Source organism: Jatropha curcas, chromosome 7 (assembly GCF_041381405.1).
Source record: "Jatropha curcas cultivar XTBG-Jc1 chromosome 7, XTBG_Jcur_1.0, whole genome shotgun sequence".
Taxonomy (NCBI): Eukaryota; Viridiplantae; Streptophyta; class Magnoliopsida; order Malpighiales; family Euphorbiaceae; genus Jatropha; species Jatropha curcas.
In genome coordinates, this window is record NC_143157.1 from 3,886,233 (window position 1) to 3,900,722 (window position 14,490).

At 31.6% G+C, this 14,490-nt stretch overlaps 1 long non-coding RNA gene across 2 annotated transcripts; it reads right to left on the bottom strand.

The window, feature by feature from the left end:
* Positions 1–2,113: 2,113 nt before the first annotated feature.
* LOC149494605 (uncharacterized) lies at positions 2,114–11,884 on the bottom strand. 2 transcript variants are annotated; one of them, XR_016321857.1, is made up of 2 exons: positions 10,877–11,884; positions 2,114–3,641 (listed from the first exon to the last, which is right to left on the bottom strand). It is a non-coding gene; the product is annotated as an uncharacterized LOC149494605 (long non-coding RNA). The 2 variants fall into 2 exon arrangements; XR_016321856.1 differs by lacking the exon at positions 2,114–3,641 and adding an exon at positions 9,476–9,919.
* Between the last annotated feature and the right edge of the window lie 2,606 nt (positions 11,885–14,490).

A 14,490-nucleotide genomic window follows, 5' to 3' on the forward strand; every position in this document is an offset into this window, starting at 1 on the left:
CGATTCAAGACATTACTATCCTACACATGGAGAAGGTTGCTTGATAACCTCTATCACAATAGCTTCTAACCTAAGCTACGACACACAAAAGTTTAACAAATAAAGAGCCTGTCTATTATATATTATACAATCTAAATAGACAGAAAGAAACGCCTATATAAGCACAGGAAAAACAGTTTTATCAAATTAGAAGATCGATTAGAACACATAACTGTTTTTCAAATGTAATTGTAAAAATTCTTTTCACTTTGAATATTGAAAACGTTAAGTGTAGAGATGAAAAGAAAAAATGGGGGTAGAGAGTAAGTTTTGAGAGATAAAGATTTGATCAATGAGAGAGTGCTCTTAAAACAAAAACTCTTACATCACCAAATGTTTAAGGCGTGAACATTCCTTTATATAGGAAGCAAAGAAGCTGTCGCCTTTTGGAAAGAGATTGAAATCAGAATATCTTCTTTCCTTATTTAGAAGATATGAAAATCTTTGTTACCAAAAGTTTATTTTATCCTTTTTGGTAAGAGAATAAAACACGATTTTGCTTTCCTTTAAATAAGAGATTTTCGGCAGCAATATTTGGAAAAATATTTTTGCGGAAGAATGTTTCTTACTAAAAATGAAAAATATTCTCCTTCGTTTTTAAGGTAAGAAAATAAATTTAAGTATTTTAGATCTTTCAAAGATATTTTCGAAAAGAGTATGATTGTATTACCAAAAACATTTCGAGAAGAAATCTCTTAAGTTTTAGGAAAATAAATGTTTTCGATTTAACGAAATATTTTCGAAAATAAATTATTTGAAGAAAACTAATTTCCGAACAATATTTTTAAGAGAGAAATGGATTTTTGTGCTCGTATATGGATTTTCTCTCTATCCTACAAAATATCCTAAATACCTAGCTTACTAGGATCTTCGAACTCTTCACACTCAATGTAGGACTTGCCTTGTATGATTTCTTTCCAAAGAAATTCTGCATAAAATAAAATTAGCACACATAACATAATTTAAATATATTTGTTTTGTATTAATCATCAAAATCCGAGATTTGACCCTTGAGCCAACAAAATACATATAAAGCATATGAAAAAGTAAAGAAAATATATATTTATAGAGACAAAGCACCATACTCCAATCGGAAAAATCACTTGTGTTCAATGGAACTCATGTCAACAGATAAAAAAAACCTTAATCAATTGCTCCAATTCTCCCTTATCATCAATACATAATTTTAAGAAGAAAAAAGAGCTTTATTGATGAAATCAACTCATAATTCACATTGAGAGTGACAAGAAATTCAAAAGTATCATAACAAATGAACACAGTCAAGACTGCAAAGGAATGTGTAAACAATATGTTACAAAAATTCAAATTCATTAATGAATTGGAGTAGTTATAGCAAATCATGTGATTCAGGTGTGGATTTAAGTTGACTTTTTTTTTAAAAATTTTGAGAGGCCGAATGCATAATTTTTCCTCGAACTATCCTTAAATTGCCGTTTGTGCCCCTCAACTTTACGGGGGACTACTTGTGCCCCTTAAGTTGCATTTTTTATACCTTTTGTACCCTTGAGCAAATTAAAGACTTTATATGAAATACACTCACATTGGCGCATCATAAGCAATTGATTTGTTATCAATTTATCTGTCACGTTGGTTTCCATATGTACAGAAAATAACAAGAAAGAGAAAAGGAGAATAGGTTGATAGTTTCGATTGAAAATAAAAATAAAAATTGAATACCCAAAATCAAATTAAGAAGAAAATAAAAATTGAAAAAAAAAACATACAAACCTGTGTTAGTAGTTTTGACTTCATTAACTATCAAATCATTAGAAAAGGTGGGTTTGTTTTTGATTAGAAAAGGTAAGAAGAACATGAAGAAGAGGAAGAAAAACTCTGATACCAGTTGTACGGACCGTTTACTCTTGTTTATTTTACTGCCTAAGTAGTTGACTTAAATATTGAATAATAATATTAAATAATCCTAATATCTTTCAGACTCTCTGCAATCGCAGTATTGATTATGATATTCAAGATGTTGTTCAAAGATATTATTTTCAGTTTCAATTAATTCTTGCCTAAATCTTCTAATTTCATTACGATTAGTGAGATCTAATAAACATAAATTAGCTACAGCAGAATCAATATGAGACATAAATACTTTTACACAAAATAAATAGTAAAACTTACAGCGAATTGGAGATTATTATAGGCTAAACAAATTCGAGCTAACTGTTCATCAAACTCAAACAATTTATTCTGAAGTTTGCTAACTTCTTCATACACACATTCTAAACTATCTAGTTTTGCGGAAGAAAGACTACAAGAGAAAAACAACACAAGCAAGCGATAATGAAAACTAAAACTTCACTACATATTTATAGGCAAACGAGAGGGCTAGTGACGTCATTGCTTACGATGCTAAAGCAAGACGAGATAAGATTCGCTAAGTTCTTGAGTGAATAAGTAGATGACAGCTGGATCCTTACAGATCATATGGGTGCTGACTGTCGATAAAGATATCTTCATTATTATCTTCACTGTGTCGGGAATCTTTTTCTTTGTCAAGTCTATCATGTCTTGAACGTGACGATTCCGCCTTTTCTTTACCTTTTGAGCTGGCGGATAAGCTCGCGTCTTCACCCAAAGCATTAAATAATTGCCTTCTGATCTCTTCTTTAGCCATATGGTGCAAAACTTCTTATAGCATTTGTGCTAAATTCAGAGGGGACTTGTCTTCTGTTAACTTTTCTTTAGCCGGACTTGGCTTTTTAGCGAATTGGATTATTCCTCTACTGGCATAGATGGATGGTGGATTGAAAAAATTGCATTTATCCCACCATCTTAGTAAGACTCGTCTAACCAACCATGGGACTTCGACTTTGGAATCTTCAAATTTTTTCTGTGGTTTAAATACAACAATATAGTCCCTTTTAATGATCCAAGGTACTTTATATGCAACTGTAAAGATCAGCCTTGGGTTGATTAAGGTCCGGTTGAGGTCACAAAATTGTTCATAAATTTTGCGGATTCTGTCAAGCATGACTATGGGGAAGAGGCCCCAATGGAAAAACCATTCCTGGAACCATAAAGGAAATTCTCATTCTTCTTTGACCAAATTGAAGGCTATAAACAAGCTAAATCTTCGTTGCCGGTTTTCGTAGCAGAGGGCTCCATTCCAGGCTTCCATATAGTCAAAATAGTTAAAATGTCGGGGTCTTCCAAGCTTCAATTCTTTAGTTTGGAAGAGGTCATCACCCCAATCTTCTTGAGAAAAAACTCTTTTAATGATAAATTTGCTATATGCCCATTCTCCTTCTCCTCTAACAGTTGGGGTAAAAGTTACTAATCTTGTTTCTTCCAATATAGCTTGATAAAAAAACAAGTAATCTTTTGGCAGATACGGATACGTAAAATGGTTTTGAGTGTAAATTTTGGCCACTTCATAAGGAGGGAGTTTTGCATGTTTTTTGGTAATGGGCACCAAATGAGAGCGATAAATTGACACTATTGGGAGGCCTTTCTTCATTAGGTCCGCTCACATCAGCTTCATATGCTTCTTTTCGAGGTTTGTCTGGATCTTTAGAACAAGAGGACGAGATTTCAAGACTTCTTTTTGAACTCATACCTTCTTTATTGAGTTCCTGTAAGAAATTCACAAGTCAAAAAGTCAGGCAAAGAATTAGCTTCTCCTTTAATAAATTCAATATCAAAATCAAAGACAGATAAAATTGCCTGCCATCTGGCAAATATTTGTTTGGATGCTATATTCTTGACATCCTTTAAAAGAATTTCTTTGGCACTCTTGCAATCTAATCTTATTAAAAATTTTTGATTTAATAAATCTGATTCAAACTTTTGGACACAGAGTACTATGGACAAGATTTCTTTTTTAACCATTGAGTAATTGACCCTTGGCCCTGTCTAGACTCCACTAGTGAATCGAACTAGAGATTCTTGACCATTTAGGTTTTGTTTCAGTATACCTCCATAACCTTTGTCTGAAGCATCAGTTTCAACTATTTTAAAGGCTTCTGGATGGGGAATAGCTAAACATTACAGGGTTTTTAGCTTTTATTCGTTTTACAGCTAATGTATGGCTTTGAGTCCACTCAGGTGGATTCTTCTTGAGCCGTTGAAACAGAGGCTTAGCATCCTGAGCCAATTCTTTATAGAAATCTGAGACATAGAGGCTTCCTAAAAACCTTTGCAATTGAGTTTTATCTTTGATTTCATTAGGAAATTTATCCGCAAACTCAATTACTATATCGATTGGAATGATGGTTCCTTCCTCAATATTTTGTCCCAAAAATCTAATTCTGGTTTGGAAAAGTTTCATCTTTCTGGCTGACACTACTAAACCGTTTTCTTTTACCACCTTGAGGAATGCTTTAAGGTGTTTAAAATGCTGCTCAATTGTCCTGGAAAAAATCAAAACGTCATCAATATAGACAATCGAGAAAATGGTATAAGGATTAAAATTTTCATTCATAATCTTTTGGAATTCAGAGGGAGCATTCTTGGGGCCAAACGGCATCACATTCCATTCATACTGACCAAATGGAACTGTGAATGTTGTTTTGTACCTATCTGCCTCTGCTATTTGGATCTGCCAGTATCTAGACTTCATATCGAACTTAGAGAAAATAGTTGCTTCATAGAGTCGATTTGATAAATCTCTTTTATTAGGTAGCGGATACCTAATCCATCTAAGGGCTTTATTTAGAGGCTTGTAGTTTATGACCAATCTAGGAACCCCTCTTTCGAGTTCTGCAGCATTTTCAACATAAAAGGCTGCACAACTCCATGGGCTTTGACTTTTTCGAATTAGCTCTTTTGACTCTAGTTCAGCAATTTTCTTTTTGCAAATTTCTAAATGTCTGGGCCCCATGGCAATGGGCCGGGCCTTAGTGGGAATCATATTTTTAGTAAAATCGGGCTCATATGGTAATGTTACCACATGGCGTTTTCGTTCCCAAAAGGCTGTAGGACTTTCAGAATAAACAGTTTTCTCTAATTCTTCTTAAATAGTTTTAATTTGACGCTGAATGTTTTCTTGTTGAAGTTTTTCTTTTAGTACCCTAAACGATACTTCTTGTTTTAAGGAGTTTATAAACTTTCCTTTTCGTTTGATATCATTCTTGATCAAATCTATTTCTTTTATTTGAGGCTGGGAGATAAATCGAAAAGTGATTTCTTTTCCCTCTAATTCAGTAGTAATGCCTTATCCGATATATTCTTTATCGGATACAACATATGAAGGAAAGGATTTCCTAGGATGACTGGATGAGATAATCCTTTGACCATTAAAAATGGAATCTGAAAACATATTCCACTATTGCAGACAGCTGCATTATTTAATTTGTACTTCACTAGCATTTTACTGCCATCTGCAGTATTCAATTCTTCCATCGTTTTCGCGAAATATCGCGATGGAACCAATCCTTCATTGATACAATTCAGATCTGCTCCCGAATCTATCAAAGAAACTGTATGAAACACATATTCCTTTTGCACCACTATAGTTACTTTAGTATGCCATTTTTGTGTAACGACTTTATTGACTAAGTTCACAAAGCGTAGGTTGTTTATTTCAAATGGATCCTGATTGCTTTCTTTAGGATCAAACTCTTCTTCTTCTTCTTTGTTGAGTAGTTTGAGTATGACTACTCTTTCTTTCAGGTTTTGTATTTCTGTTTTTACTATATTTAGTTCAGCTCTCAATTCTTTCACTGTAGGTTCCCTCTGTTTCTTTGTATTTTTAATTCTCTCAAAAATTTCATGAATGTCATATAAGGGGCTTCTTTGTCTTCTATTTTCTTTAGAAGAGGTTCTTTAGAAGTTTCAGGCTTTTCTCTATTCATTGCCAAATAGGTTTCTAACTGTGCCCTTCTTTCTTCTGGATCCGAAATCTTATCTATCAAATCTAGAATTAAATTATCTTTCTTCGTGAGTACTAAAAGGCCATTCATAGTACAGAGTGACTTATAGTAATCACAATTCCCATCACAGTCTGAATCTTCTTTAGACTGGGCGTCTTTCTCAGACTCTTCCTCTTCAGACGTGTAATCTACAACATTAAGTTCTAGCTCATCTTTCTCAAAATCAGAACTATTTAAGAAGAGCTTTGCTAAAGAATCTTTGAGGTTCTGATCTAGTGTAAGGGCTTGAATCTGCTGCTTCATTCTACATTTGTTTGCATAATGCCCTATGCGTCCACACCTATAACATGCAATCGTATTCTTACCCTTTCTTTCTTTAGGGGCTTTTCTTCTTTTTTCAGAATATTTAGTGTGTTTATTTTTCTTCTTTTTCACTATATTTTTTCAAAGGATAATACTTCTTAATCCTTTTATCTTTCTTCTTGTGTGGGTAGCCTATTGACGGATATCCTATTTGTTCACAGAAAGTTCCTAGGATTTTTCTACCCGTTAATCTCTCCTTTTGTATTTGCCTATGTATTTTTATTTCGTTACATAATGCTATCCCTTCCGCAATAACTTCAGAGGCTAATTCTCTATAAGTATAATTATGGTAAGGGATAATTCCTTCATTCTTTTCTTTCAGTTTATTTCTCACTCTTTCAGCAAACAAGGATGGTAAGCCGGAGATAAATTTTTCTTTCCAAAATCATGTTGACTATCCTCCCTCGCAAAGACTGCAGTAAAAAAGACATCTCTATACCATTTAAAATGTGACAAGTCAGGGCATTTCAAATTCATTAGCTGTTCATGGGACCTATCTAAGTGCATACTAGTAGATCCTATAAAATAAAGCCCTATGGTATAGATAAGGGTCTTTACCGCATCAGGATAGGTGACAATCGTTCTTTGGTCCCCTTCTCCTACAACCTCCTGTTTTATAGCAGCCTCTATTTGCATTTTTCCTTCTTTGGTCAGGGAAAAATCCCACCAGCCTTTTAACTGGCCTGCAAACCCAGCAACAATGGCTTTCATTACATTTGGGTCTGAGTTGCCTTTGATTTTACATGCCAAGGCATACATGGTCATATATTGAAGGACATTGTTGATCTGATATTTAGATAATCCATCAATATTCCATTCGACAATAGAAGATCCGTCATACTATACATAGATAAAACTGGGTTCTTCATATTGCATATTGATAGGAGATGGCCATGGATAGTATGGTTTAACATCTACCATGCCCCTAGCTCTAGGATAAATGATTTTATTAATTTCATTGGACTCTTGTTGCAACATTGCTTCTAATTCTTGTAAGTTCCTATGTTCTTGAGGAACCTCTTCTTCGGAGTCATCTTTCTCTGAGTTTGCTTCGATTGTTAAAGGAGCTATAGCTTTCTTTTTCCGTTCTACATCAAGCCCTGCTAGTCTTTTAGTGATTTCATCAATTAATTCAGTATTGCGTCTAAGGATAAGTTGTTAAGAGAATGAAAATGAGAAAAATAGAGAGAGAAACTAAGAGAAGAAGAAGAGCGAGATAGAGAGAGAAATTGAGAGAGAGGATGAGAGACGAAGGTAGAATGATTTTAAGAATGTAAAATATTAAAATATTTAATTGTGAACTTCCAATGTATATATAAAATATAACTTGCAAGGCAGAATGTAACTTGCAATGTATAATTTAAATTCAATCTAATTAAATTAAATTCGACATAATTTTTAACATTCTAAAATTATTTTTTTTCTAAAAATTATAACTCACAAAAAAACTTTTTTTTTTTGTTAAATTATATTTTGCAAAACAGGGAATAAAATCCTTTGTCCTTATAATTCGATCCAAGTGCAGGAAATTAATTTCTACCTTTATTTAATATCAAAACACACTTACAATTACCCTCCATTTGGTTTGGTATAAATGAATTCAAAATATAAAATTTATGTTTGGTATGATTAGTTTAGAACATGTAATTCAATTGAATTTCACATGATCATATATGGAATAAATTCATAATTGAAAAATTATCTGCTTTTATTTTCTTAAATACCCTTGAAATAGTAATTTTATAAAAATAAATAATAAATAATGTTATATAATTTTTTATATTTATATTAAAATAAACATATAAAAAAATAATATTAATAAAATTATTACATTTCAATGTATTAATGTTAAAACATTATTACATCTCCCTTCTCAATTGTAAAAACAAGTTCAAAAAATATTAAAATAAAAAACACAATAATAAAAAAAATATTTTTCTAAAAAATTAATTTTTTTTAAATAGTCTTGGTCAAGTTTAATAAAATAAATAAGTTAAATAAATAAAAAAATTAAGAATTTGATTTAAAAGAGAAAGATATTTTTGTCGTAAAAATTTAGTTTGCTTAGTTTTATTAAATTCATTTGAAAATTTCACCTATTTCTGTGAAATTTGATATAAATATATCTAATTCCATAAAATTGAATTTTTAGAATTGAAATCTACATTTTTTTTTTTTTTCATTCTAAACATTAGAATATAAATTTCTAAATGAATTCTACAAATCATCATTATTATATCATTATATATGGAGTATAGATAAAGAAGAAGAATGAATGCTGACATGATGCTCTATTTGAAGGATAAAACTCTATAATTTACGTATTTAATTTTAATTTGAAGAGAAAATATGTGTCCATTAACTCTCTTTAATTTATGACTTTTATAAATTTTCATAAAATAACTTTTTCAAAATTAATCTCTAATTTTAAGACTTTTAAACATAATGGCTCTTGAATAATAATTCTTTCAAAATTAATCTCTAATTTATGACTTTTATACACAATGGCTCTTAAATTCTCTTATAATTTTAAATTCTTAATTAGTTCAATATTAATAGGGTTAATAATGTTTAGGATAAAAGTATACAAAATTAATTTTAAGATAAATTTTAATATTGGATTTGTTCTATATTAATATTGCAAGTGAAAAAAACATATTAGATATATATATTTTGAACCAACAAAGGCAAAAATTAACCAAAAATAAATACTTGCAACTAATGTTACTTTTTGCACATGCCAAATAAATTTGAAATAAAATTTTAACATTAAATTTGTTTTATGATGTTGCAGGTGAAAAAAGGTATTAATTATATAAATTTTAGATCAGCAAAAGCAAAAATTGACTAAAAATAAATATTTACAACTAATATCAATTTTTGCATGTGCTTTAATCTAATAAAATGATGAAATAAATATCTATCTTAATTTAAATAAACTTTTTTGCCTTCTTATTTTCCCTTTTGTTTTAAGAATCATGTTTCATTTTAACTAGCATAAAATTTTTTAATTTTACGTGATAATATTTAAATTTAAATCATATTTAAATTTAAGAGTATTTGTAGCCATGCCACTCCACGCCCACGAGTGTCGAACACAGCTACAACCCCATACCTAGAACTAACATCATATAACTGTCATGACCGGAAAACATGGGCCGAACTAGCACTAGAGGCCAGGTAAGATTAAGGCCCCCGAGGCCCGTAGTAATACAAATGGCATATCAATCTAGTTTAAATATATCAATCTAGTCATCCGACTAGTTATATGCTCACACAGTCAGTCACACAAATGGCATATCACCAGCCCACACAATCATTAACATCTTCATATAATCACATCAAATGGAAATTGGTCTGTGGTGTCACCGAAACCCCCGATGAGCCGTCCTCCCACATGGCTCATCCTCTCATAACATGTACAGCAGAGAGTCGATCCCCCATACATGGTTGACCAGTCTAATCTTCACTGGACCAGCCCTCTCGTTATTTTTCCATTATCTCTTTTCTTTTCCATACCATCAGGAGGCCACCCTATGGTTTTCCATATCATCCATATCATATCATCAAGTGCACATGGAGTGCCGATCTCCCATACAGCCAACGGTCTCGTGGACTGTCCTTACAAACCCATGGTGACCCACTTCATCCCAACTCCACATATACAAGGCATAACACTATCACAACACAATTAATCAAGTATTGCAATTAAATGCAAGTATGTTAATCAATTAAACATCGTAATGCATGCACAATTTAGACATCCAAAATCAAATGCAAATAAATAAATAGTAGTATCAAATGCAAATAAATAAATAGTAGTATTAACAATAAACAACAATAATAAAATAAATAATAATAATAAACAATAATAATGAAAATAAATAAATAAATAAATAGAGCACTTTATTTATTATGTATCAAATTATAGAATTTATCTAAATAAGCTTATTTATTATGTTATTAATTAAAATTAATCTAGGTTCCGTCGAAATTTCGGCAGCACCTCCACTAAAATTTGACTAAACCACAATTCAACAATATAATATCAAAGCCCATCCGTCGACAATTCAAATCAACTCATCCCATCCACTATAACCTTATTTATCAGTTATTCGATCAATCAATTCACACAGCTCATCCATTGGGCAATCAATTCAACCAACCCATCAGCTTCAGGTTACATATATTATCCATCACACTCACATATATTCACTTAATAATTTCAAATCAATTAATTAACAATTTATATTAACCTCCTAATGATACTTATTAAAATTCCTAAATTAGTTTACATAAATATTAGCTAGGAATTCTTATCTCAATATCAAACCTCCTAATTATAATTATAGTTTATGTAATTTATTTGACAATGTTTTAAACTAATTTGCAATTACATTATTCTAAAATCCTAAACCAATTAACTAAACATATTCGCTATCGCTATTACCGCATACTAACCAATCTAATTTATTTACAAAAGACTATAAGTGTTCTATATATATTTAAGCTATTCCAATAACTTAATTTTTTATTATTCAATTTAATTTACTTAATTACTCAATTAAATTCATTAATTAATTAATTAATTCAGAATTTATAAAAAAAATTGAGAATTTAGTGTCAGAGTGTACGATTGAAATTTGGGAGATGTGCCTCGCCGGAGGCTCGCTGGAAAAGCCAAACGACCCGGAATCGAGCAACACCTGCACCGAAATGCTCGAAATCACTTGTAGAAGTTGAATTTGGTGTCATTTTGAGGAGATAGTGTCTCGCTTGGGCGGATCGATCACCACAGTCACCTCCGTGCCGCCGTTCATGGTGGTTTCTCAAACCTCAGGCGAAATCGCAAATCAGTGGAGGGAAAGTGTTCTTTTGGAGGAGATGAGTCGATCAAGACCATCCCCAGCACTTGAAGTCGACGGAACGGTGAGAATTTCGCCGGAGAACTCCATCGCACGGTGGCGCGGCCTTCCAGTCGCGATCTCTCTCGATTCAGGCTCTCATTGCACGAACCAAGGCCACCAGAGTGATTGTCTCGCTGAGCTATTGAGGTTAGAGTCCTTGTTTGCAGGAGACGATGGCCGTTTGGCCGGCAAACGGGAAGTAGAGGGAGTAGCTGTCGCGCTGTGGCTCTCCCGCAAGGAAGGAGAAAAAAAAAAAAGAAAAAGTGAAAAAAGAAAGAAAGAAAGAAAAATCTTGGAGTTTCTAGACCATTCCGGTTCGATTCGAACCGATTTGGTCTAATTCAATGAGCTGGCTCGATTTTTGCTCGGTTTGAAGGTTTTTCACTTGGTTTTCGGGTTATTCATGTGATTTTCAAAAAATCAATTTGATTTTTGGGTTCGGTTCGATTTATTTAATTATTTTAGTTAGATTCCGTAACTTTTTCTCCATTTACCCAATAATAATAAAAATATTAATAGTAACAGTATTTGATTTTAGGATAATTAATATATATATATTCATAATAGATTAAATTGCTGAAATTAGGGGTGGCCACGGTTCCGGAATCGGAACCGAACTGAAAATTTTCAATTTCGATTTTAGTTTGGAACCGAACGGTTTCGATTCCGGTAGGTTTCAAAACCGACGGTTCCGATCGATTTTTCAGAAAATTGAATAATTTTAAATTTTAAATTTTAAAGACCGATTTTCAAAATTTAATAAATTTGTGAAAGTTATTTCTAAAAAAAATACACCTAAAAAATTAAAAAATGCTTCAATTAAATTTATTTTTTTAAAGACTTGAACTTAATTATTTTTTTAAAAAAAAAATTGAATAAAAAAAATTAGAGAGAATAATAAGAGAGATTGCAAAGTAGAGAAGAATAATATAGAGTAGAGTGTAGTATAGTGTAGAGAAAGTAGAGATTTTTTTGTGAGAGATTTGTAAATGAAATGAAACGAAGTATTTATAATAAATCCAAAAAATTATTTTTCCAAAAATACTCTTGAAACTAGCCGTTATGTAGCCGTTTATGGTTGTTGAGAGGAGTAATTAAGAGATTTCACAACAAAATTAAAAAAAAAAAAAACTGACAATTTCTAACAGCTACAACCGCAGGTTCGAACTATCGGTTCGAACCGACGGTTCTAATCGGCCAGAGAACCGGCGGTTCCATCCGGTTCCAACCGGTTCATGGAACCGTCGGTTTGCGATACCAACAAAACTGGAACCGAAAATCTTCGGTTCCGGTTCTGATTCAGACCGATTCTGATTCCCACCGATTCCGATTACGGTTCGAGACCGGTTCGAACCACCGATTCTGGTTGCCGAAACTGTAATATGGCCACTCCTAGCTGGAATTTCGTATTATTTCAAAAATTTTAAATGCTCTTATATCGAAATTTCCTATAAAATATTTTTGAGCTTGGACTCAATTGGCAAATTTAAGCTCGGCTTGGACCCAATTGGCAAATTTAGACTCGAATTGAAACTGTATTATATTCACAGCCCACACAGTTAAAATTTCTAATTTTTTTTAATTTAATAAAAATTCGAAAGTAAAAATTGAGGGCATTTCAATAACCCTAGGCTACGCGTTAAAATTTTTGGACACCGGCATGCACACAACAAAATAGAGGTGCTCAATTTCCTTTCTTAAAAAAAATTCATTATTTAATTTAAAATTCGACACAAAATAGTCTAATATTAATAACATATGAAACATCGAGTTTTAATAAATAATCATCTCATGAAAAATATTTATGAAAATCCAACTTTTAATATGCTGAAATAATTATTAAAAATATATCAACACATACTTTAGCAGAATAATTTAAATTTAACTTTATTTAACAATTAAAATTTGAAAAATATATTTTATATATACATAAATGGAGTGAACAGAAGACAAGAAACCTACAATAAATAAATGAAAAGGACAAGAGTGAAGGTGGAAGAGAACAAAACACATCCAATAATGAACTGCTACTACGCATACAACAAAAAATGTTAAATATACCAATTAGGTCATCAACACCGGCTAAACTAGCCGGAATTGGCAACATGAATCATTTGTCAACAATAGGATAGAGCTGTTCGTGGATCAATTTGAATATAATATTCGAACCAAATCTAAAATGACAGTTTGAAAAAAATTAAATACAAATCAAGCCATAAAAAATTTTCAAACCAAATCTTAGATGGTAATTTGGTTTGAATTGTTTGACTGTTTGTTAGATTAAAATAAGAGAAATTAAATTTCCACGTTCATTAGTTAATAAAAAAAAGATATAATTATATATTTAGTAAGATCATAATTAAGCAAGATATAATTATAGAATTTAAATTCTAATTAAACTAAATCTATTTCCAAAATTTATAAAAAAAAATACAGGTTTACAAAGTTTATACATATACATTAATCTAATTTTATATGAATCTTTTTGAATATTTTAGAAAATAATCTAATTTATCTAATTAATAAGAAACTATCGTTCAATTATTATACAATATATCTAATATCATAATTTACTGTCCAATATATGAACACCCCTAATCAACAATACCAATTAGGTGATATGGAATAAAAATTATACGATGCATAAATAAAATAGGTAATAACTGCCTACACACTAAAAGCTATAAAAACTAGGCCAAAAACATAATTCTAACAGCCCTAGGAAAGTAAAAATTGAAAGTGACACAAGATTTTTAATAAAAAGTATATGGGCGCATAAAAACCATAATGCACGGAATGCTTTTCTCACCATACCATGTTCAGTTCAGGTTGCAATAACAAGGTTCACCAGACAACAGAGACTAACAAGGTTCACCAGACAACAGAGACCACAATGCGGCTGATACATTGGACTGTTGCAGCCACTTCCCCTTTATCGACCCCAGGAACTACAAACATCAAGCCGTTCTTATGAACTCATGGTTCAGATCAATAAAAGCCAATTTATGATTGCTTATTGGTGAAAGTGAGCAATTTCATACTCAAAACTTTTAAATAAAAAAAAGCCAAATACACAAAAGTTTAGAACTCAGCTCATTCAGAATAGAAACAGATTTAAGAACAGGTTTGCTAAGAAACCTAATATCAGATCTTTAGAAGCCCATTTTTTTTTTGAAGTTAGAAGCCCATTTAAATTAGGCTTAGTTTTGTTTCTTCATTTCCCCACTTGTATTTAATTTAAATGACAATGACACTTTCCTTTATAAAAGGAAGCCTATTTTCTTAGTTTTGACAAGCATGGAGCAAAAATAGGCAATAATATTTGCATAGAGCAATATATA